General features: G+C 43.5%; 1 protein-coding gene across 2 annotated transcripts in view; it reads right to left on the reverse strand.

Moving 5' to 3' along the window:
- STK32C (serine/threonine kinase 32C) overlaps positions 1-24,313 on the reverse strand; it is an 86,375-nt gene that overhangs the window by 24,158 nt on the left and 37,904 nt on the right. Inside the window, exon 1 of one of the 2 annotated variants that reach the window (XM_085299779.1) lies at positions 3,745-3,798. The exons of the other annotated variant lie outside the window; for it this stretch is intronic. The gene's annotated coding sequence lies outside the window, so the exon portion shown is untranslated. Of the gene's footprint in view, positions 1-3,744; positions 3,799-24,313 lie in introns of those variants that run through there. 2 annotated transcript variants of the gene reach the window in all.

The following is a 24,313-nucleotide window of genomic DNA, read 5'->3' on the forward strand; positions in this document are numbered from 1 at the left end:
AAGTTCTTGGGTCTTGGAGAACTTAGGGTTGATGAATAAACRACTAAGCTTTTTCAGAGACCAGGGTTCAGTTCTGACCACTAAACAATGCAACAGGAACAGCGGGGAAAGGGAAAGAACCRCGACTTTTTGCTAGAGCCCTGGCTCAGGAAGGCACGTACGCAYGTGCCTACATGCACCTCCACGGAGCTCACCCTGATTTCTGAGGCTAACCTGAAGCAGAAAGTTTAAATTTCAGTCACCCCAGCGAGACTGAMGTGATTAATAAGTGATGGATAAGGATTTGGGGCTATGAGGAGAGACTGCAAAACCAGAAATAGTAAATTCCTCTTCCTCACAGTGCAGAGGAACAAGGTTGTGATTASTTTCTGTTTTCTTGCTGAACAGAGTGAGCTTGTTAAGCAAACGAAGACAGTAAAAAAGATATGATAGTTTACYGTAAATTATGCATTACACATTCTGTTGCTGAAGAAGCCCTCAAATACTGATTTCTAATGAGTTCATCTGACTTAGACCAACCTTCTTCTATGAGCTCATCTGTTAAAACTAAGAATGACAATAAACTGTTCATTTCTCTGAGTACATTCATGCTTTAAAAAGTGGCCACGTATGATCAACTGCAATTAAATCATTTCTACATAGACTTTCAGGAAGAAGAGCTGGAGAGGACTTGACTTGGTAATTAACTTCATAATGGGTAGAGGGGAAATGTATCACTCGTAACTACGCTGCCCTATCGTGCAAGACCACAGGATCACAAATGCAGAAAAAATAAAAGGAAATCTCTGTATTACCTCTGGTAAGGAACTTTCTCTCCAACTACTTCTTAAAAAAAGAGTGCAGTTTCCATTAAATCAGAAATAATTCAGTTGCCTCTCTCCATCCCTTTGTATTGGGAAAATAAAAATACTGTATTTATTTTTTGTTTAGTTGAAAGCCCAGAAGGGCAGAGTGATAAAAATACTGTGAGTAAAATCTTTCTCTGTTGCTGCAAGCCACTGAAGTCAATGGAGCTCTAATGACTTATAACTGCAGGGTGCTGCTCATTTGGATTCAGAAGACCTCCTTATTTTCTATATGTGACACAGGTTTACTTCTTTGTTCAGGACCGGGCCTGGGAAGGCTTTGAGAGTGAAACACTCAAGTTCAGTGCAGGATTCAGATGAGTTTGGATACAATTAACTAAAACTATCAAGCACTTTGGATATGATGAATTCCATCCATTTGGATAATGAATACAAAGTAAAAATTTCTGGCAGCTGCAAAGGTTTATGAACGAGAACACTTTCCAGTTCTCAGCTCTCCCAGGCTGGAGTCTGGCTGCGCTTGTTGCCAACACCATTCGCTGAGCGCTTCACAGATTCTCTAAACGTGGAAGACCTYGAGATTCAAACCACCACTACCCTGTGCCTCCTCCAACAGTGCAGTGCACACAGCAGTGCGAGAACCACAGAAGGGTCGAGGCCAGCAGACCTCTGGCAATGGTCTGGTCCAAGCCCTGCTCGAGCAAGCTCACCTGGAGCAGGTTGCCCAGGACCTTGTCCAGTTGGGTTTGAGTACCTCCAAGGATGGAGACTCCACTGCCTCTCTCAGCAACATGCTCCAGTGTGTAACCACCCTCACAGTAGAGAAGATTTTTCTTATTTTAAGTGGAATTTCTTATACTTTGATTTCTTCTATTTCCGGAAGTGTCAAATTAAAAAAAAAAGGGGGGGTGGGACAGCTTGGGAGTAATCTTTCAYAAAAAAAGATGCCTCATGAGTACTGTTTAAGATTGTAGTAAGACCGAACAACGCTTTCTGGTCATCTTTCTGCGCTGGGACAATTTGATGCATCTTAGTCAGATATGCATAATGCTGTCTTCAAAGCTATAGTGCAAGGACTATGTTGTATCTGTTATTTCCGTCCCGCAGATGATGAGGATTCACCTGTATTGCCATAATGCCTAGGTGTTGTACAAACACAGAAAAAGACACGTGCAGGTTGTGAGCTTTCGGAGCAGGTAACAAAACAGAATGCAGTCTGAAAGCTGACGCTGAGTGTAGACGTTACCGACGCCAAAGAAYGAGTAATTCCGCTGCCTTTGCTTTTGAGAGGACGGAAGAAATACCTATCGTGCTCCTTGCAGTGGTAAGGAATATGCACAGAATACAACTAAAAAATAWGCTAAGCTGATATTAATTGAGAGCTAATAGCAGGGACAGCCTCTTTTAACATTTATCCAAAAAACGAACAGCTACCACCTCTGCGTCACCCCAAAATCCTTTAAGCAAGACAGAAGACGCAAGGCATGAAGTCCACTGTCGTTCAAGCGGGACACCTTAACGGAAGTCAAAGTGGGAAGCCACCACTGGGCAGATCCGACCTCTCCCTGCACGCACAGGCCCTGGCGCCAGGCGCACGCGATGCTGCAGGAACACGGGCGACGAGCCGCGCAGCCTTACCTGCATCACCTACGGGGCTCACAGCAAATTCACGCTTGGCCCCAAATGCCTTATACGTTTTCTAGTCTCCAGGGACTAGCTCCTGTCAGTACCACGCGCTCATTCTCTTTTTCAGAGCAGCCCTACACCGATAACTGAAAACACAATCTTGCAAATTATCTTTTAAAAAATAAAATCAATTATCAACTGCTAACAGAAAAGCAATAAAACGAGATCATGTTATTTTGCATAGAGAAACCAAAGGCATTTGACATGGCCACAAAATGCCCATTGCGTAGTTTAAAGCAATGGCTGATGCTATTTAAAAGCAATCTTAATATATATATATATTTATATATATAGTATTATGACTGCATTCATGGTAATTGAAATACAATCTCTGCTTGGTAATTAATATCCGTGCAAGATTTGTAATTAAAAAGATAACATTAATTTGTTCTTCAGTTCTAATAAACATTAAGAATAAAAATAACTAATCAAAATCTTTTTTAGGCAAAGCCAAGATAACAAAGCTTCAGATGTCTCCCATGCATATTTTCAGAGAAATAATTAAGACATCAAGGCTTCACGAACTGATGTTCCCTGGCAAGCAACTGCATGAACTTCTGCTAGAAGTGTGTAGCTGCCTTCCATAGGATGACCCATCAGTTTGGTGTCCAGAGGGAAGGAACCTGAAGAACCAAAGTCTCCCTCGCAGCATTTTGAACAAACGTAACTCCGAGCTCTGGCTGACTTGTAAGAGCTGGAGACTCTGCCAAGGTTGCGTTTCCACTCGAAGCAGCACTGCAGCCCCTGCTCGTGCTATAGTTAGAACGCTTATCAATTACTGCCAGGTAACGGCTCCCAGCAGAGGAGTGCGGTGAAGGACATGATACTCAGTCGATAAATAATGTGGTTCATCTGGAATCAGGAAGCTTAATTTCCTAAGTCTTCCTTTTCTGGTCACGGTCATAACCCCTGAGGGCCACCAGTGACTGTAAATGACCTACACCAAAACCATCATCTGTCTTGCCTTGATGCGACTTGCTTAGTCTTTCTGATTGTTTTGATCCCTATAATTGTTGRTTCCCCAAAAACTGTCTTTGACAAGTCAAGGAAAACAACACCTCCCATAAAGGGGAGAAAAGACCTTGAGTTATAGGTTGTTCTGTGGGACAGCTAGTATCAGGTGTGAAACACTGGTAATCTCCACTGAAAATCACCCCACATTTACCAAATCWAATTTATCAGATCAAAAGCATTCTCATAAAGGTGACAATTTCTAATAAAAGCAATAACCTGAGAGCTGAGTACTGAGTACCTGATTATATTGACTGAGCCTGTAGTGGCTGTAGGCTTTTTCCTCTTACAACACCTAGAAAAGAGAAAATAATGGATGACTTTTACATTTCCTATACAAAAGCAATTCAAGGGAAGTCTGGAGTAGCAGAGGGAGTAGTAAAAATGGAGGAGAAATTAACAGTGCAATGTTTGCTTGCGGATGATCAGGGTACCTTGGAGGTTCACTKCACTGCACTAGTGGCTCATGGACACAACCAAAGACACAAATCTCAGCCAAGATACCATTCSTGGGCAGCCAGACTCTGCTGAAGTGCCATAACTGTTCTCAACCCTTGTCTTGCAGAGTTTTCATGGCTGAAGTCAACAGTGAATGAGGATTTTGCAGTAGCAAAGAAGACCAGAAGGTCTGCAGGTGTCATTTGGGTTCAATATCCCAGTCAACTGCATGTTGTGTTTGCTGAGTGAAGGGGTTTTCCATAGCAGGATCAGGCAAACAGAAAGGGTGTCAGTCTGGAAGGGAAAAGAGTTCTGCATAAACTGGCTCAGACTCCTTAAGACTGGGAAGSGACTACCTTTCATCCAGACTCTAAAAGCATCTTAAGCAACTCCCAGAAGCTTCCCCAATTGTTCAGTCCGACTCCAAATCATGCTCCTTCCAGTCTCTACCTCAAAGGGTATGTTCTGGGAAATGGGTCTGGCATAATTTAGAGCAACTTTGTGGCACCCTAATTTGAACCTGCAGACGTTGCTCACTGCTCCACAGCCCAGAATCCACAAACCAGCAGAACATCCTGGCCCCGCTGCTGGATGCTGGAAGCCCCAGGGAGGCTGCTTCCCCCGCAGCTGAACACAAAGCCAGTGCGATCAGCACTGAAGAGTTTTGTACAAAACTTACCCACAAAGAGCATTCAGAGAGGACACACTGCTATAATACAGTCTGATCCTGAATAAAAACATACCTTAAAGCAATACAAAAACTTTCATTGCTTTGATTATGCATCTTCTTTAATCAGAACTTTGTTCTGGGAACAGTTTTGACAATTGTGTCTCTGGCAGTGTTTTTCCCAACTATTATCTCTAGTACACAAAGACCTGTTTAAATGAATGGGCCATCTGCAGCACCGAGCTCGACGGCAATCTGCATAGCAACGTTAGATATTATGCAATGCTGCTGCGTGAGGCATGGCGATACAAACACTTTCCTGGCTGCTGCCTGTGACCACGGCATTTCTGCTCCACGCCACACTTCCTTCAGCTCTCAGCCGTGCCTCTGGAGCGGCTCCGGCGTAAGTCGCTGCCCAGGGCTAGCCCTGCACCGGGAAGCTTTCCTGCATTTGGATGCATACCTGGGCAGCTGTGATCTCTCCAAATACACTTGTTCCTCGCATACCACTAAGTGCTTCCCAAAGTATATGTAGTATAATAACACAATTAACACTTTTAGGTATAATCTTCAAACTGCTGCTCTTGCCTACTTTAAAAATAGGTCCAGGTCAGATGCAGAGGCTCACAGATTGAGATCTCTGGCACAAATGGGTGCTCTGCCTACACTCTGGGTTGTTTTTTTTCTTTTTTCTTTTCTTTTCCTTTTTTCTGGTGACTACCTCCACATTTTGGGGCTCCACACACGTGCACATCAGCTGGTACACCAGTGCTGAACCAGCCTTCGTGACAGGGATCTGCTCAGTGCACATCTAATGGGCCACCACCACAGRCAGTGGACAGCATGGGGATCTGGCCCTTGCAGCCAACCTGATACCTTAGGCAGATTTTCTGGTCATTTCTTAAACTAAATTTGTGAGGAATAAAAACTTTATTTCCTTCCTATATCCCACATTCCTAAAGGAATAGTATCGTCCAACACTCCCTACCAGAACCCTATATCAGACCACTAACTACCAAGTAGATCTTCATCCTAATAGTCCTGTGAGCAAGTCCTCAGCACTCTGAAGACCTAATTTGTAATTAATGGTTTCAGCCCACTAGGACCATACTATAGCTACATTTCAAGTATTTTATACATGAAGTATTTTAGTAACATAGTCTCCTTATCAGAGAAAAAGGTCAAAACCAGAAACTAGCTACTCAGGTACAAAGGAAACTGAAATATGTAAAGTTGCAATGAATGGGGAAAGACTCATCTTTAGGAGATATGCTCCAAGTCCAAGGTTACCAGCTTAAGAAATCTGCTTTCAAATCTTCAGTTCTAGAGTTGATTGCATTTTTTATTCCAAATATCTCACCATGTTTCACTCCTTAAGAGTCTCACAGAGTCTTATGAATATACTTTCTCCCTGCTGAAAGTTATGCTTTATCACAAAACTGATGAAGGACTGATTTGTCAGAACACCATAAATCTTTAAAATCCCTTTAATTCAGTATCACTGATTGCAACAGTCAAATTGTAATAGTACCTCATAAAACTTTTATGCATAGCAAGCYTGTTTGTGTTTTCAGGTTGTGTCAACACTTCCACTAAAATCCATTTTTCAGTTGCTTATGTTAGAGAKAAAAACCTCTTCTGACCTAAAACAAAAACTTGTTCAAGATTGCWCCTCAGTGTGCAGTACATCAATAACTTAGAATCAYAGAATCACAGAATCGGTAAGGTTGGAAGGGACCTCTGGAGATCATCTAGTCCAACCTMCCCGCTCAGCAGGGTCACCTRGAGCATGTTAGMCAGGAATGTGTTCTTAAAATTCTTAAAAATGTGTTCATATTCTTACCTGGGATAAATTCACAGAACTCCTGTAAACAGACCCAGAGTTACTCATACCACCTACAAATGTAGTCAGCTCTCTGTGCATCAGGGAAGGTAAAATACACCTAATAGCTATTGCAGATATAGTTTGAAGTGCACTAAAAAYAGATTTCAAACCAGGCTTGCACATATTTATTTTTTTTTTCAAAATGAATCTTACTTCTATCTTGTTGTTAATGTAAATGGTATCTAAAATGTAACATAACCAGCACACTAAATCTGTCTCAGGAAAACCTCTCATTATTGGCATCCGTGTAGAGAGTAAGTAGGGAGCTGAGTTCTTTTTGGCATCTGTAACAGAATTGCTTCCAATTTTCCTGCAAGAATACATCAGGGGAGGGAAATATAGAATGTTACTCTACACTCTCCGAATCCTATGATTTAAAGCAATTTTAGCTGGTTCAGATTAAGCACTTCCTTCTTACGTCACACTGAAAAAAAACCTATCTAGTCAGACAGCAAGCAGAAGCTTCCATAACCAGTTTTCGGATTTAGGTGGTTATTAAACCTGCAAGGCAATAAGCAGCTCCCACACCAGACAGACTCCAGTACCTCACGAGAGACATTAATCTAAATAAACAAGGAAAAATAAGGATTGGACAGCATATAAAACTAAGCAACAAAAAGGAAAAGGAGTACTTTTCTTTAGTTTTGCTTGTCCTCTTTCTCCATCTTCTCTCTCCTCTTGCACACTGGTTTCCTCATTTTATAGAAATTACAGACAGATTTCCAGAAGATATCTGAAAATCTGTTTTCGTTACTAAATTTTAAAGCAACGCGAAGGCAGACTGCTTCCCTGGCCGCAGTGTTGAGCAAGCCCTCCCGAGGTGACGCGGCGCAGACCCGGCCCCTGCGGACGCAGAACAGACCACGCTCACCCGAGACGTCCGCGTGGCTGGGACCTGCCCTCCAGCACGCAGACCGGCCTGCCGAACGGCGGGACGGGGAGAGAAGGGGACTAGTGCTTCGCAGCGGCGAGTAGAAAAGCTACTGTAGAAAAAGCTGTTTGGCTTTTAGATTTYTGTAAAGCTTTAATCATGTGCCTGAGTCTTTGCTGGGTTTTTCTTTCGACGTTATTTGAAGACCAATAATGAAAAATCATACCATGCTGCAGAAAACCTCTAAGACACGGGGAGCCRTTCTTCTGCCATTTGGACAAATCCAACCCTGGATTTAACCGTCTGTCCAGTTCAGGAGCACTACGGATTTACACCAGGATCTGGACCTCTGTACACAGCTACAACTCTTTTTCTGAAGATAAAAGGTGAAAACTACAGCTTCCTATGACYGATGTACCTTCTGACTAAGTCTTGCATTTGGAGCAATCGTTCACTATGACCATAATTAGATTCTGCAATGTTTTATAAGGCTGTCGAAGAGGCAGGCCAAACGATTTTTTTTAGTTACACRTTTGATAAAAATTGAGGAACAGGGAGAAATCTAATTACTTCCAATGAAGAATGGGTGGCATTCTTTAATATCCGAACATAAATGAACGCTGAAGCTTTCCCCGATCCCGAGGCAGAAGCACGCAATACGCTATTAGGGACAACCTCATCGCTCATCTTGAAAAGCTGCTGCCAGGCGATGGCCGAGAGCGATGTGCTCTGAAGCCCTGGTTCCCGTACCGCAGCTGTAATGTGCCTCCAGACATTAAAGTTGCCATTTTTTATGCTGAAATAAATAGAGACAAAACTTCTCAACTAAGAAAGAAGGGGCGACATTGCCAAACCGAGGAGGAATTTAACGCAGCCAAACGCTCACCGTTTCACCGGCAGAGGCTTGCTGCCTGCCCAAGTGCTGCAGAGGGTCCTGCCCTGACACCCTTCCTGGCTAGTGAAGCTCCCCCACACTGAAAGCCCTTGCTTTTGAGCAGCGCGTCCCCGCAGCATCGCCAAGCAACCAGAAGAGCCGTTGTGCCGCGCGCAGCTGTACTCGGATGCCAGTAAATCGCCCAGTGGTTCCCAGTACAAAGGTGAGCACTGCTCACTGCAGCTCACCGTGAACAGCCACCGCGCCAGAGCTGGAAGAAGTCCCAGACGTGACCACCAGCTGGCAGGTCCACCAGGCAGCCGTGGGAAAGCAGGGTGAGCGCGGGCWCGGGCTTCGGGGGCGCGCGCCGGGCACGCTGCACCAGGCACTCGTTTCCCCTCCAGCAGCAGCAGCGCKCTCCGGGTTCAAAGCCAGTGACCCAGCAGGAGGGACGTTTGGCCACATTACTGTCCCAGACACTCAGGTGTCCTCTGAGGTATTGCATGAAATTGCTGCTTTCTTTCCCTTGCGAGAAAGGACGGATTAAATCTAGACCTCGTAGGGTCTGACCAACCACAGCTTCACTTCYCCTCTGTCCCAGACTCACAACACTCAAAGCACGGGAGGTGCCAGCAGCAGGAGAGTACTCCAAGGGTCCACTGCTCCCCCAGCACTTCGCCCAGGGGCCCCCTGCAAGACGAGGGAAACTAAGCAAAACTCCTCAATTCTTTCCACACGACATCGCCAGAACGACAGCTGTTAAGAACGGGTTGGTTGTTTTTCATCTCCATTGCTGCTTGGTTTAACGCACTATTCGCTGAAGATGAACAGATGTGTATTTTATAGAGCTTTGCCCTTTATTTAGCGCATTTTAGGTGTTTACTTTCAAAAAGAATTTTTAGGAATCAAAACTAATAAAACAAGAGCACAACAGTCTCACTGCAACTATGTGAGCGAACAGCAGCGCTAACAGAAGGATGATGGCTGTTGTATGTGAGTAGCAATTTTACGGGGAGGTGTGAGTGATGACCAGATATACAACAGAACTCTGGTTAATAAATAGTTTCCTTCCTTTTTTTTCTTTTTCAAAAACTCATGTGTTTACAGTCCAGAGTGCTTCCCTGAAGGAGGTAAAATTACTGATCATAGAGAAAAAAATAATACTTACTGCAATTCTGAAGGGTCAACAAGACTAGAAAAGTACACCAGAAAAAACACATTTACAATTATCAAAGCCATACCAAACCTCAGATTTCATTTCAGAGAAGAAAATCTCTAGTTTGTAYAAAAATGGAAATCATTAAATTGTAGAATTCATGAACACTTTCATGCCTAATCTTTCACTTTAATTATTTGAGACTACTAAAATAGCTMATATTTTTGCTATCCACATTATGTTTATGAACAAGATGTCTAAAACTTTTCAGTAGACTCATCAGAATTGCATTTAGATGTTTACATAAAAGTCTACTTTTTTAAATGATCATGTCAGAGGCTGAAATACTGAATTCTASGTGTTTTTTCCATATATTTGCCAACGAATGTGAATAAAACTTAAACTGTCACTTGACAGTTCTGTGCATACATATTACTCGCTCTCTTTTCTTTCTATACTTGGTAATATCTGACACTTTAAAAGCATTTCCAAAGTKGTTCAGTTCATCTTTTGTCTTTGGCATCGAAGTTTGCTCTTATTTACTAACATGATCTTAAAAAGTTCCTAAAATATCATATTTAGTTGTTATAACCAAATAACCTTTATTAYCTTTCCCATGAGCTGGGCTGCCTAGTATCTTACATTATTCACTGCACAATATGGATCCAAAATTATAGTCTACAAGACCTTCCCTCTAATTGAAAGATTCCCTTAGACATGAAAGGTTAGGCATCTTGCAAGTCCAACAGAAGAGAATTTGAGCTATAAAGATTAAAATCAYTTCTCATCTCAAAACAAAACACCCTGCAATGAATGGCACCTCGGCAGCTACGCAGATCATCCAGTTCGGAGTGGCAGACCAACCGCAAGACGGTGTAGTTACCCTCACTGTTCAGCTGGGAGCCTCTATGAGGTTGCTGAGCACTAACAGAGTTTATTTTCAAATTCCATTTTGAAGGTTTTGTAAGAAAGGGTCAACAGGTATTTTCATTTACCCACTTTTCTTTTTTATTATGTAAGTACATTGTTCTTATTTTTATTTGTATTGTAATCTTTTATTATAATAGCATTTTAAATCAAGTACAGTTATATATTTAAATGAAATCTAAGGCTGTGTTTTCCATGCTTTAAGAAAGTTGATATAGATGCATATTATTAGAATTTTATTGATTTACTGAATTTTATTGAGTTTATTGACAACTCTTGTCAAGAGCTGGTTCCCTCACCAATCCACCTGATTTCTTATAAAACAGTATAGCACATTTATATGAACTGAGTGTATATCTGAGGTGTGAGGTCTCTAACATAACTCCAGAACTGATTCAATAATTTGACCCAGTCTGAGGGAAAAGAAAATACCAATCTGGTATCACAGGAACTGCATCTTAGGATAGATGTTTTCTTTCTGCCTCTGAGATACTGATCTATGCAAAAAAATCTCTCACGTTAATTAACAAATAACTCAGAGAATTCGGAAGAAATCTTAATTCTAAGGATAGCTAAAAAACCTAGTAGAGACAATAAAATTCCCCAAAGGATTTGGCTTTTGAAAGAACAACTGAAACATAGTTATTTGAGACTCTGCCTTTCTGGAAATGCTCTCAAACTTGGCATCAGGAGCACATGATCTAAGGAAAATGATCRGGTCGTCTCAATCATGGAAAAGACAGCAGTTTGCCATCCGAATATAAACAGATACTGAAAGAGAATCTGCAGAGGTCTGTCTGCATCCGGTGCTGTTTACTGTTTTCACTAATGATCTTGATAATGGAATAAAAGCAGCCTCCTAAGTACTCTGAGGACAGCAAGCCGCGGAGAGGGCAAGTACACTATGGACTAGATTAAGGATGCACGACAGTTTTGACAAATTGGATCTTGAAAAAAAGGAGGATGAGCCCTTGAGGACAAATGCTATGTACTACAATTAGGCAAGAATAATCAACCATAGATTCCAAAAGTAATCAGAAGAGTGTCTTATGAAGAAAAATCCATCAAAACGTCCTGGTTAGCTTGAAAAAGAGATGAAGGAGAACATAAATTCTTAATTACACCAAAGGCTGCCGCAAAGTGGAAGAGAATGATCTGTTCTGTTCCAAATTCAGATTAGACACAGGGAGAAAGCTTCTAAAGGTAAGGACAACAAGATGATGGAACAGGGTGCTGAGGGGTCCTGAGGCATGAATGTAAAACTTCCAGCACTGGAAGTCTTTACAAATTGGCCAGATAAATATCAGCTAAAAATGACATAGATGATCCTCCCTTGGAATGGAAAAAAGCTAAAACAACCCTTCAGATCTCCAACAGATCTGACTTTATACAGAGTTTTTGAGGAAATAAGGCTTTTSCATCAGGTTGTCTGTTCATCTGTCTAGTTCCTTCTTTCTCTAGTAACTTTGAACTCAGTAGTTGACTTCAGCCAAGACTGAAAGAAAGTCAATGTCTTAAACAAAACGAATTTGCTATAGGTTCTGTGAAAACAGAAAGYCAGGCACAGAGAAGCCCTAAGCAATGCTTCCACTGAGGAAAAAGCAGGTGAATTATTGTAGTAATGTTCTATTTGACAACAACTAACTGGCCSAAGAGCACCTATACAGCTGCAAAACAGTCAGGCCACATGATGGGTTTTGCTGACAGTGTAATTAGCAGAAAATAGATGGAGCAAAGCAATATCCGATTATCAAATGCATCAAAAAYCACATGTTATTCCTTCTGCTGCTCAAAAAACAACTTGTTCTTTCGATTTTCTGGACATTTTCTCATAACCGCTTCACTAGCTTACAGGCTGAGAACCTGTGACCTTCCTCTTTTCCTGCTCTTCACTCCTCTGTTTTCCAAAGCTTGAAAGAAGTGAAAAAACACAACAATAGAGACAAAGAAAGAGCAGGTGCCTAAAGGACAGAACAGAATATAGCTAAGGTGTGGGAACTAGTCATTTCTGTCTCTTCTCCCCMAAAACCCACCAATCTTGGGCAGAGAATGAAATGAGAAACAGAGAAGGACTGGCGCACAACTTCTGATAGTACGTTTCGACGCATTAGGAATAAGTTTTCCATTTTTCAAGTGTAGGGTGTTTAGCAGAACACACCCTGATGTGCTCCGAAGCAATACATTTTGATCTACGTGAGCGAGCTCCTCCTCTCCGCCTCAGAAGCTGTGTTCGTTGTGTGTTAAAGGAAAGGGACCCAGCCAGCTCATCCACTGCAGTCACTGTCACCGGGCTTCAACTGAGCTGTTTCCTGAACAAATTTTGGGGAACTAAACTGGACTTGGCTGAATTAATTTATTATTTGAAAACAGTCAAACAAATGTCAGGTTCTGAGAAACCTGAGAGAGCAGCATTCACTTGTTACTGCAACAAATATGCATTGCTGATGTCCTTAAATGAAGGCTTCCTAATGAAGCAGGTATCCTATACCCCAGAGGTCACATTTTCAGGAAGCTTCTTCCAGGTACTCAGGGAAGGAATCCGTTCTCAAAAGGAGGTTTTGTACTGAGTTTTGCACTCTGACAATTCCAGGCATTTTCTGATCACTGTGGACAGGCCTCAAACGCCACCATGTTCATGGGTCATACAGCTGAACATAGAGCAAAGCTATGCTGGGAGGGGTAGGACTGCAGTGGCACGCTTTGGCACTAGGAATTCATTATGCAGAACTACTGCATGAAAATTAAAAAGTGTATCAAAATATTTATCTATATTTGTACTGAAGGACTCCAGGATCCCCAGGTTTTGTAAGGGATATGGTCAGACATATTGGTTCTCGGCTATACCGTAAATAACCAGGGTTGAGATAAACCTGGCTAGATGTATAAGCCAAACAGCAAAGCTTTTACCATGCAGTTAGGTAGCGAGACTGTGGAAGTCCTTGGCTTCCAAGGGAATAAGAGCTAAAAATATCAACTGCCTGGAAAAACACAGATGATTTTGAAGAGGAAGATGTCAGCACCATATTCTGCCATTTTTGAAGGATATACACCATACAGGGGGATCTGGCACATCACACAGTTTAAGGAATAGCATGTAGCCCACAGCATGCTGTTACTCCAGTCCTTACATCTGCAACGACTTATCAACCAACCAGGAGGGAACCAGCCAAGCCTGTCAACTAACACCAAGCCGTTCTACCCTTCCATCATCTGTCTATCCTTCTCTCACGTGAAATACCCAGTCTTTCTGATCCACCTGTCAAGGTTTTATTCTACAATAGCAATGCCCTCTTTTTGTGTATGTCCAGAATCAATCAACACAGTTCACTGGAGAAACAAGGCAAATTGCTACCAAGTTCTTAAGACCGGAAAAGAGGCAATTTCAAAGGAGAAACTCAAGCAGGAAAACTGAGAGGAATAAAAGCCCATAATGTACTCATGGCTGGGAAAGACATCTTCTGAGAAGCCTGGCTCATGAGAAGCTTCCTGCCTGGGGCAAGCCGAGCCGACAAGCTGCTGCTGACTTCTGGTACACAGTACCAACTGAAAGTCTCCTTGCCTGCAGCTGATTTATGTTAAATCTATCACTAGAACAAYAGTTTCTTTGTTTATTGCGTATCAGCTGCATGAGTTTCCATTTATATTTCCTATTTTCACTTWTTTCCCCATCATTGATACACCAAAAATAACAATAAAGCGTTACTCACTTGTGGGCAGCTCCTGAACTTGTCATAGTAAAACCAGAACTGCATCCACTACAGCTTCTCTGGATTTATTTCAGTACAACTGCAATTAGACATTGATTTGTTTTCAGGCAGTGCATAAATACTTAAAYAGGAAGTCATGAACTTCGGACTTCTTTGAGTGCTGATCCAAACTATGAGAAGAAAAAAAAAGTCATGCTAAGAAAGGGAAGAGCTCTCCCTTTGCAGACATCACTGAATTATGGTACTGCCATAAGAAAAAGAATAAATCCTAGAATTCTTTGGGTAATTCCAGACAATATTGACTTCAATAAACTGATATAAAAGTACTTATGGAATCTTTSTTATATCACATTAATATAGTCAAAATCTCGTAAGAACAGAGGACGTGGTTCCTTATCGTTTCTGACATCAAATGGTTCATAACTGTGTTGTCCAACCACCRGCATTAACAGAGCATTCAGAACTCCCAACCTGCAGCTCCTAAGGACTTGCAGATGATCGAGACATCCAGTCTTGCTTCAGCTGAATTGTTGCCAAAGCCTGTATATGAAATATCTCATTCTCGTGGTCCAACCAACTAGCTTGTGGGAGTGAACCGCATGATGGCAGGTCTAAACAAAAAAGCAGATCCAAATGCTGGTCACATTTAAGCCATGGAGAGACTTATAATCAACGTTAGTAAAACAAGGCATATTTTAAACTACAAAAATAAGGGGGATTTTTTAATGTTGGTCGTTAGAAAATAAAGAAGTTGGTTGCTGCTGTTGCGCTCCTGCCCGCGGAAGCAGAGCAGCGCGTCGGCCGCGCCGCTGGCTCACAGCCCGGACAAGCCGACGTGCACCACGCAGACAGCGCGCYGCTGCTTTTGGTAGCTCGCAGGTGAACACGGCCGAACCAGGATTTCTCTTGAGAGTAATGCTTAAAGAAGGATTCCCAAAGTTTTCACTCCTCTGCTTCTGCTGCTGCTAATGCGACGGCCGGTGAGGACGACCGGGAAGGGAACGGCTGGGGCGTCCCGCCGTGCGGCTCTGCACCTCTCACCCGCAGGTCCCACGCGTGCAAATGTGCACGCCGCACGGAAAACTCCTCGCGCCGGCGTGGAAGAAGCCCCAGCGCACGCACTCCGGCAGCGGGCGATACCAGCGCCTGCTCGAACGCCACGTGCTGCCGCTGCAGAGAGGAGCTGGAGTCAGAGGATTCATCCTGGGCTATAATTACCTTCCTCGCTCTCAAATGTACCGAAAAACAAAGAATACGAAGGGAGAGGAGTGAGAATCATAGTTCAAATTACGAGTGCAATCAAGTGCCAAAATGTTCTCCTCTTTGTTCTCACAAACAGCAGATATTTTATGAAATTCAGTAATGAATTTAATTCTGGTTTCTCTGTAATCACAACACGTAACTCAGCTCTACCCTTCCATACTTAGAGCTTTTCTTGTGAGATGYCGTACAATTCCTACAGAATCTACAGATTTCTTATTCTGCAACATCTCCTCTGGCGAATAAAGATCTTTAGCTCTTCTTCCCCTTACCAAATAACTAGGTTGGTCCTTGAGAGCAGATATTTTTGTCTGATTCAAAGACACCTGCCCTTCAACAGACAGCATACGTTAAATTCGTAAAAGGCCTCCTTAATCAAAGACCTGGAACTGGGACTGCATTYGTGACTTAGATGGGGCAGTAAAAAGGAAGATGTTGATAAAAGTTATTATTGAAAAAAGTCACAGGAAAGAAGAGCTAGGAAACATCTAAATAGGAAATAACCATTTAGTCTTGATGAATACACTGTAACAATTAATTTAAGCTGATGCAAGCTAAGGCAAGCTTTGATTGCACGGATGGACAAAAGCAGCTCTTTGGTTCACTTTATAAAGTTGCTACTGCTTCTGGTCTAAGAGGACCTCATCTGCAGCAATGCACAACCAGCAAACCCAGCCACATTTCGGATACTGTTGTTGATCACGTCTGCCGTAGCGACTACCCATTTTTCTATCTGAGTGCTCCAGACAGCAATTGAGGGTCTGTCAGCCCTGGAGGCTTCCCTGGTATGGAATCTCTCGTAATTTCTTAAATATTTATAAGCTGTTATGCAAATAGTTAAGCAGTGGTGATAGCAGCGAATGAAAAGCTAACCCTGTGTTACCTTCAGACCCAGGATACACAGCACTGCCTTTGCCTGGCAGAAGGAGACCACGTAGGAGAGCTAAAGGTTCAACCAGGTCAAGGCTGACATAATGGGGAAAGAATATGGCCTTAAATGGTCCAGTCTGTACTTCTTACACATTTTCATGACCATTTTTATCATTTATTTTAAATCCATAAATGCTTATATGACCCTATATTGTCAGAGATCTAACTTGGATTTGGATGTCATTTAAATTGCAATGAGAAAGTAGCAAATTTACAGCCGCATTTACAATGTTCACATGTAATGGGGAAAAAATCCTTACTTGAAAAGAATTTGCAAGACTTTGTCAGACATTCCTGCTCATTAGGACTTCATTGCAACYCTCCTTTTGGGCAGCTAGAGAAAAACATGGGACTCTGACAAGGGATTTGGTGGAGGAAATGGAAAAGGCCCCTAAGAAAGTTTGKCTTTCTGCATACAGGACTAAGCTGTATCCTCTTGGGAGCAGTTTCTTTGGTGTATCTTGTAATGGCACTACATCAATTTACTGTTTACAGCAAACAAGGACTTTACAGCCTCTATGCAAACACGTCATGGATTTGCTGTCTAGGCTTCCACCTAGGCCACTAACAGCCTTTTTACGGACTGCTGTACAGAAGCAGTACACATGCTTGCCATTGGATGACTTCAACCTCCGAACTGAGAAAGCACTGAAAAAGGTTACTTGGGACCTGGTGAAGCCCTGGGCCAGCTCCAAACAAACCTTCACCTCCTCTACTGTTTCCAGGAATCAGCTAAATCACAGGTCTGTGTTTCGCAGAGTAGGTCAAGTGGAAAGCAGACTCTTCAAATGAAAATGTGATTACGAGCTCCAGAACACCTCCTCTTGTTCAAAGCAGTATTTTCACAACAACGCTAGGTTTATAAACTTGCTGGTCACAGCTTCTAGCACGCATCTCTGGTACAGCAAAAGGTACTCAGGTGCAAGGAGCTGTGCTGCTGCTCCGGGCTTCCTTTGTTAACTGGACCTATTTTTACTTTTGTTTATTCAGTCTGAACGGTACATTTAGCTGGAATGTCACAGCAAGGCTGTTTAACCAATTCAGTCACTCGAAATTATATAACCCTGTTGCCATAGAAATGACTATGTACTTTTATCTTGCTCTGCTCAGGCGCAAAGTGTAAACTGTAGGTACTTGCATTGTGCCTCTGCGGCATCAAAGGTCTGGCCAGAAGATCCATCTATCTCTCCTGACTCACACGTGGCTTGAAAACTTGATTAACCATGTAGCAATTACATTAATTTAGAAATTGGTTTGTGTCTGAGAAATGCATTTGTTGCCAAAGGGAGGCTCTAGCCATATGGATATGTCATCTGGGGGAACACACTTTTTCTGAGAGGGATAAAGCCGATTCAGAGAAGTAAGATACTACCGAGCAGAAGTCCGTGGGCAGAGGAGTCCAAGTGGCCACTGGTGCCAGCGAGTGCGTCAGCGCTCCTGCAGCACGCCGTATTTCGCTCTGAGCTAACGGGCCGTGCAATCCAGCATGCCCACACGCTGGTGCTGTGGGTTACCCAAGACTGTTTAGCTGCCAGAATACAACCATTTTTAGCCTGCAGAGGTCGATTTTAATGTTCCACTTACTAACGCAGACATCAGTAARGAATGATAGATAATTAGATCTTCAAGAAACAGCAGGAGCTTGATGCTGTGCCACTTAAGTCAATGGGATTATTCTCATTGATTTAAGAGAAAGCAGGATACAGTCCAGATCTTATCACAAGAGAGACAGGTTGTTTATTATATTTTGCTTCTAAGTCTCTGGAATATAAAGAATTAAAAAAAAGTCAATGTCAGAACAGTAAATAATATATCCTTTCCAACAGACATTTTTAATAACACAAGAACTTCTGGTAGAATAGACTGGCTTACACCAACAGTAATAGTTGACGAGCTGCTGTATCCCRCCCCCTCGTAGCCAGCCAGCTATTCCTAAGGCAGCATGATGACCAACTTGTTTCTAGAGCCAGTGAGGTGAGCGTGATGCACCAACAGCGGCGGGCGGCGTGCTTTGCACGTGGCCTCATTTCTGCGGTCCCGCTGGCAGTAGCTGCGGTGGGGAGAGCACAAGTGCGCAGAGGACACCAGRGTTTCCTTCTCAGCGGAGCTGCAGCAGTTAGCGCTTTTGAAGCASATCTCTATAGGAAGGCCCAGGCAAAAGACAGATACAGAAGAATAAACAGAGCTGTCCCCATGTTTACCTCCGTTTGCAAAAGCAGACATCTGGGTRCACCTGACGGACAACACGCCTTGCTCCTGAAGAGACGCGGGAGCTCCACGGTGCACCGGTGCTGTAATGACTAYGGGGAACCGGGGGAGTAAGGCGAAATTGCGGATTCACCCCGGCGCAGGAAAGCACGCAGGGCAGCAGCTGCAAACTGCCTGTCTCGAAACCAGCAGGCACTGGAGGTACCGGAGGAAAGCGAAGACCCGCTCCACGCCAGCCTGTCTGCAGCTCCTCGCTGGCGCTGCCAGATGCGGGCCGCCGCCAGCCAGCCCGGCACGTTCGCACCCGCCCGCAGGCACCGCGGCCGCCGAGCAGCCGCCCGCGCCACCGGTGCCCTCCAGCACATCCGCACCCCTGCCCTCGAGGCGGAGGTCCACTCGCCCCTTGCCCAGCCTGGGAGCAATCCACTCCCCCAAGGCTATTTAAATGTCATCTATTACTTGGTATTTCAAAAGCTCTCTAGAGGTGAACAGTTTCCTTTTCCTTTTTATTTAATGCTAGCCTTTTAAAAATTAAAACATTTTATATTTGATGTTTCAGAGCCATGCAGAGGCTGTAGGGGTAGGAAAAAAAGAAAAAAAAGTCTTTGGAAACGAATCCCAGAGGAAGACACCAGTTTTATCATCGAGGCCAACAAAATTAAAGAATGAGAGTAAGGCAAGAATGAAAGACATGAGACACAGGATCATTCAGCACCCTTTTGTTCTTCATTTTTCAATCAGTTACTACCATTACAATTGCTAGTGACAGCTGATCATGCCGCCAACATATGATGTATAAATAGCACCGGAGTACTGAAGCCAGCACACCCCGAGGTATCACCATTAATACCATGCCAGGCTGAATTAGTGCGTCCTGTCGGGAGATCTTCACTCACGCTCCCCGAGGCGGACACCCTGCCCCGGAGCGGCACAGTCTGCTCCAAAGGACACATCCGTACGGCGGCTTTGCCCCCGCTCCCTGCAGGCGACGGGCTGCCAAGATCCGTGAGGGCGGAATTAGGGATAAAGCTACAGAACCACGCTCCACCCCAGCTCCTCCTACCAGCGAAGGAAACAGGTTTTTAAGAAGAGGAGTTCTGCTGTGAATTGTATTATAATGCAAGCTCACGGCAGCAGGGATCAAGTGTACTGCACCTGCTTATGGCTTCATGAATTAAACATTTCAGTCTGGCTCCCTAAGAAAATGAGGTTATGCGATTTTTCTGTTCACCTCTACTGACTTTTAAAACTGCTGGCCAACTTCAGCTACATTTTACAGAAGGACAGATGTTTTAAAGCTCTGTGAAAATAGACGAGATGCAGAAAGACGGAAATGCTCCACCATTAATTAAATCGTATTATCAGACACCAGAGAATTCTTATAATAAAGAAGCTTACCAAATCAGGCTTCACTGCTACATATTAATTAAAACAGACAGGCTTTGTTATGGCAACAAGACTCTAAATCTTCTCCAGTRTCGGTGAACTTTGATGACAGAAGACAACTTGACAAGAGAACATGACAAAATCTCAGCAGAGGAGTAAACAAGGGCATTCCCTCACAACTCTGAGCACAACCTAGAACGTGTCTATAAAGTAGAGGGGAATAAACTGACAGAAAACATCTTACTCATTGTTTTATAGCTGATAAAGGAGACAGGTCGGTTCACATACAGATTTTCTTCTYGTTTGTGCATACAAACTGCGGAGAACTTGACTACCAAAGCCCAGCTAGCAAAACCAGCATGCCCTCTGCTTCTGTCCTTCATGGTCCATCAAGGCAAGCATATGGGGAAGAAAGTAAACAAAGAGGGAAGCAGGTCTGTGAATAAACAGCGGGTCACAGAAATGACCCCAGATGAGCCATCCTTACCCCGCTACGAAGTCTCAGTGACAGACCCTGGACACTTACCCTGCCACAAGCTGTAATGAATCGGTGGAGACCTGACCTCAGTGAGCTCTGGGTTAGATCCTGTTTGAGAAAAAAGATCATACACAAATCCCATGTATTCTACCTGACATCTCATTTTCCTCCAAGCTTTCTGACAAATAGGAAAGAGYAGGTTTGGGGACCGTGGAGGAACAGAGGCCATCTGAACACTAAGCCGAGCAATTACATGAGTAAGGGGTGAATTTGGCAAAAAAAGCTCAAATACATTCGTAATACTCATGATAGTGCTCACAAGGCAGCTGCTGGGAACTGCTGCTCTCCTGCGTAGCTCTGAAGCAGCCGGCACATTTCTCTGAGGATAAGTAATAAGCTTACTGGGCTTATTTAGCAGGTCTGAGCAAAGGSAACGCAGCAGCTGGGCAGCCCCAGAAGAGATGAGGCCTCGGCAGGCACCACCTTCTTCTCCGGGCAACTTCAGCATCTGCTCATGGAGAACAGCCTAGGAGGTGGCCCAAAGGGCCASGAGTGTTTCTTTGGATGGAAGAAAGCGTATCAATCCATCATTTCCCCCCTCTGCTTCATTACGCCATTTTGCCTGGGCACAGGCTCTCCCGTCCTTCACCCACAGCAGCAGCTCCAGCCTCCCGTCCCACGTCCTTACTCACGGCCAATGTGACTGTTATGACTAATCCAGAGTAAATGAAGGGGGCTGAAATAAATCTTGTGTGGTTTCTAATGGAAATGTTAATAAAGCACTGGGTATATAATAATAATAAAGTGGGTAGCTTTTACTATAAATCACTGTCTTAATAAGTTCTATCCTTCAGAAACTCAGAACAYGTTCCTGGAGGCGTAGTGAGCAGTATCATGTACCAGGCCTCATTTGAGCTGAAGTTACTATTCATTTTTTCACTGAAAACTATTTAGTAGCATTTTCTGCTCCACAATTTTACTCCTGCTGCTCTCAGAACTCAAGAGCTAGACAGTAAGTGACTGTTAGACCGCACTGTTGTTTTGGCTTTTAATTCTTWGCCATTCTCTCTCCCATGCCATTTACTGGTGCCACACTTACAGCTTAACAATGCCCAAACACAATAAAAACACAAAATAGTATCTAGGAGGTGTACCAGAAGGAAGATCAGTCTTCACGTGCTTTGTTTCTCATGCTGTTTTCCTAAGTATCCATTCTTGGTTACTGGTGGAGGCAACAGATTTAGCTAGACGTATTTCTTCTTCGACCTCATGTATAGTTCCTCCACTATTCTCCATAGTGGAGGTGGTAAACCAGTGCTAGTTATGGTAATGGTGAGTGATATCCTGAAATACTCYAGTTTTGGTCTCTAGGTCTGACCAGGTGAAACCCTGGACCATGATAATCCTCCTTCTTGCAATATAAACTCAGCAGCACTGCCCCTAGATTTACAAATACTGGGACTTTGGGACAGGGTAGCACTCTTGTCTGCTGTGCCCTCACCTACAAGGAGGCAGAGACATTGCATCTGGTGACTAGCCAGTCCCACCAAATACTCTTCAAACTACTGAAGCTGCAGGGATGGAGGAAGTCTGACTCTGGCGAATACACACAGCTCAGCTGGGCTGGCCAAGGCAAGTCCTCGYCCACCTGCCCCATGGACCGTGCTGGTTCTGCTGCAGTCAGGACTTTCTAAATCTCTGGAGAGCAAGATCTAGTACTTACCATATAGGCAAAAAAACACAGATGAGAACAGAAGTCTGCTTTTTTTGTTTTGTTTTGTTTTGTTTTTCCAGATAGCTTGACATGGGTTTCTGCAGCTGCAGCATACCTTGGTGTCTTTTCACAAAAGGTTGTGCTAAAGGAGACTGCACGGAAACAAGTGCTATCCACGCAAGTTTTTACACCACTGATTCGACCGTCAGCTTCAWACCTGCTCCTAAATTATTGCAGTGTAAGATGATCTTCAGAATGGAAACACAATATTGAGCTACASTTTCTTACAGCATGGATATGAAGAAAAGCATTTTCTTTACATTACTACTCAAGCAATTATGTTTTTCTTGCCTAGAGGGCCTCTTATGTCCTATATAATATTCTATTTACCTTCTGGTGCCAAACAAGATGGTGCCTGAACTGTGTAAGTTTGAAACTACCTTTTGTTCCTCCAAGCCTAAGGCCACCCAGTACAACTTCACTCACTCTCAAYGTATTGCTACGCTAAGGAAGACAGGAGGAGAACAGACTTAACTCRTTATGAAGACTCCATACAACACCCAGACGTTCTTTGGTGTCCTAGGATTCACAGATGTCCATCTGCAGTAGTTTTCAGATCGCTTTGTATGCTGAACTTTATAGGAGGACAAAGTTTCAGCTGGCTTATTTCCACATTGCTGCCACTGCTCTTCTCATACGCACCAGTAGCGCATTCTGGACATAGCACAACTGCTGTCGGATGATTTAATTTCTTTGTGTGCTGTTCATAACCTAAGCCCCAGGAAGCTAGTATCAGCATAGTTTATCTGACCATCTCCTACAACTACTGCCAGGGCAAGACTGTACCCTACAGTTGCAGCGTTCAGTCTGATCTCACTTCAGTTCTCACAGTATGGGCAAGGTGGAGCGTTCATCTTCTTTCCAATGCTGCTATCACATCCTTCTTCGTTTTTCAGCCCAACTGTCCCTTCTCAGTTCAAGCTCATTGCTCCTTCTATAAAATAACAGTATTTGTACTTCCAATGTAACCTTGACATTCCTGAAGATACGGCACATTTGCCAAAACTACCTCTGGCATACACCTGACCACGCGGTATCCACGAGGCACAGCAGCAGATCCGAGTGTGAGAATGAGCCATGGTGCTGGCATCGTGGAGGGACAGGGGTATGTATTTTGAAAACCCATCTATGGCTACAACAAAACCCTGGCCTCACACAGCTTAACCTCCCATATGCTTCAGTATAGGTAAAGAAAAAATACCTGACAAAAATATCCATGGTATTTTAACACAAAGGGATTATGTTTTTAGGCTTTTAGTGGGGAAAAACTCTTGCATGTATAAAGTTGGAAAAAAAGACAAAGGATAAAACTTGCGTTGAGTATCAAAGAGATTCAATTGAGGAGAGACTTCAAGGGAATTTTATTTATGGTGTATCTACTAGGTGGGCATTTATGTCCTTTGGAAAACAGACATAAAGCTTTAGTATACCTGTTTSAAGCTTTGTGAATTATTAAAGCAACAAAACCATAAAGTTAAAGTACTTCAGCAAAGCAAACAACGTTAAAAGTGAGCTTTCTTTGGAAAGGTCACTCAAAAGCCATCTTCCACCGAGGTGGCACGAAGTCTCCTGCAGCCAGCTAAGCAAGGCTCTCTTCAGAAGCCTCCTCTACCACCCAGAAGTAAAGAAGCTGGTATGCAGAATAGAACTGAAATGCAATTTTAAATAAAATACTTTAAATAAAGTAATAAATTTATTAAGTAAACAAACTTATTTTTCATCCTTATAACTTAGTTGTTTTCATGAATCTTCATTAACTATTTATTATATTGGCCAATTCAAATGTAATTAAAAAACACAGCTCAAAACAAATCACAGCTAAGGGTGAAATCCTGCTAGCAAGGCTGGGCCAAACCTCTCGGGCGACTGGYTCTCGCCGAAGCGCCTGCTGAAGGGTGGGTTGCTGCACACGAGCAGCGAGGCTCCTTGGAGGCAGGCTGCGGCGAGAGCGCCGATCCTGGGAACCGTCTCAGGATCYCCTTCCCCACCGGTGTTCCGAGTCGCTCCGCAACCTGCCCCTTGCTCCCCCATCATCAGGGACACATCAGATCACAGAATCACAGCAGTGTCCCCCAAACCCCCACACAGGCTGTCTGCAAATGTCCCACATTTCTGAAGACGCATTTGTTCTCTCTGGAAAATTTCATTTCACGTTGCTCTTCAGGCCCGCCTGGACCCTCTGATTTGATCTTGTATTTCCAACAGCAGATCAAGACACGAATTTGTGCTGAAGAACTCCTGATATGTTT

This window comes from Rhea americana, unplaced genomic scaffold (genome assembly GCF_003343005.1).
Source record: "Rhea americana isolate MKP2758 unplaced genomic scaffold, rheAme1 scaffold_154, whole genome shotgun sequence".
In the NCBI taxonomy this organism is placed as follows: Eukaryota; Metazoa; Chordata; class Aves; order Rheiformes; family Rheidae; genus Rhea; species Rhea americana.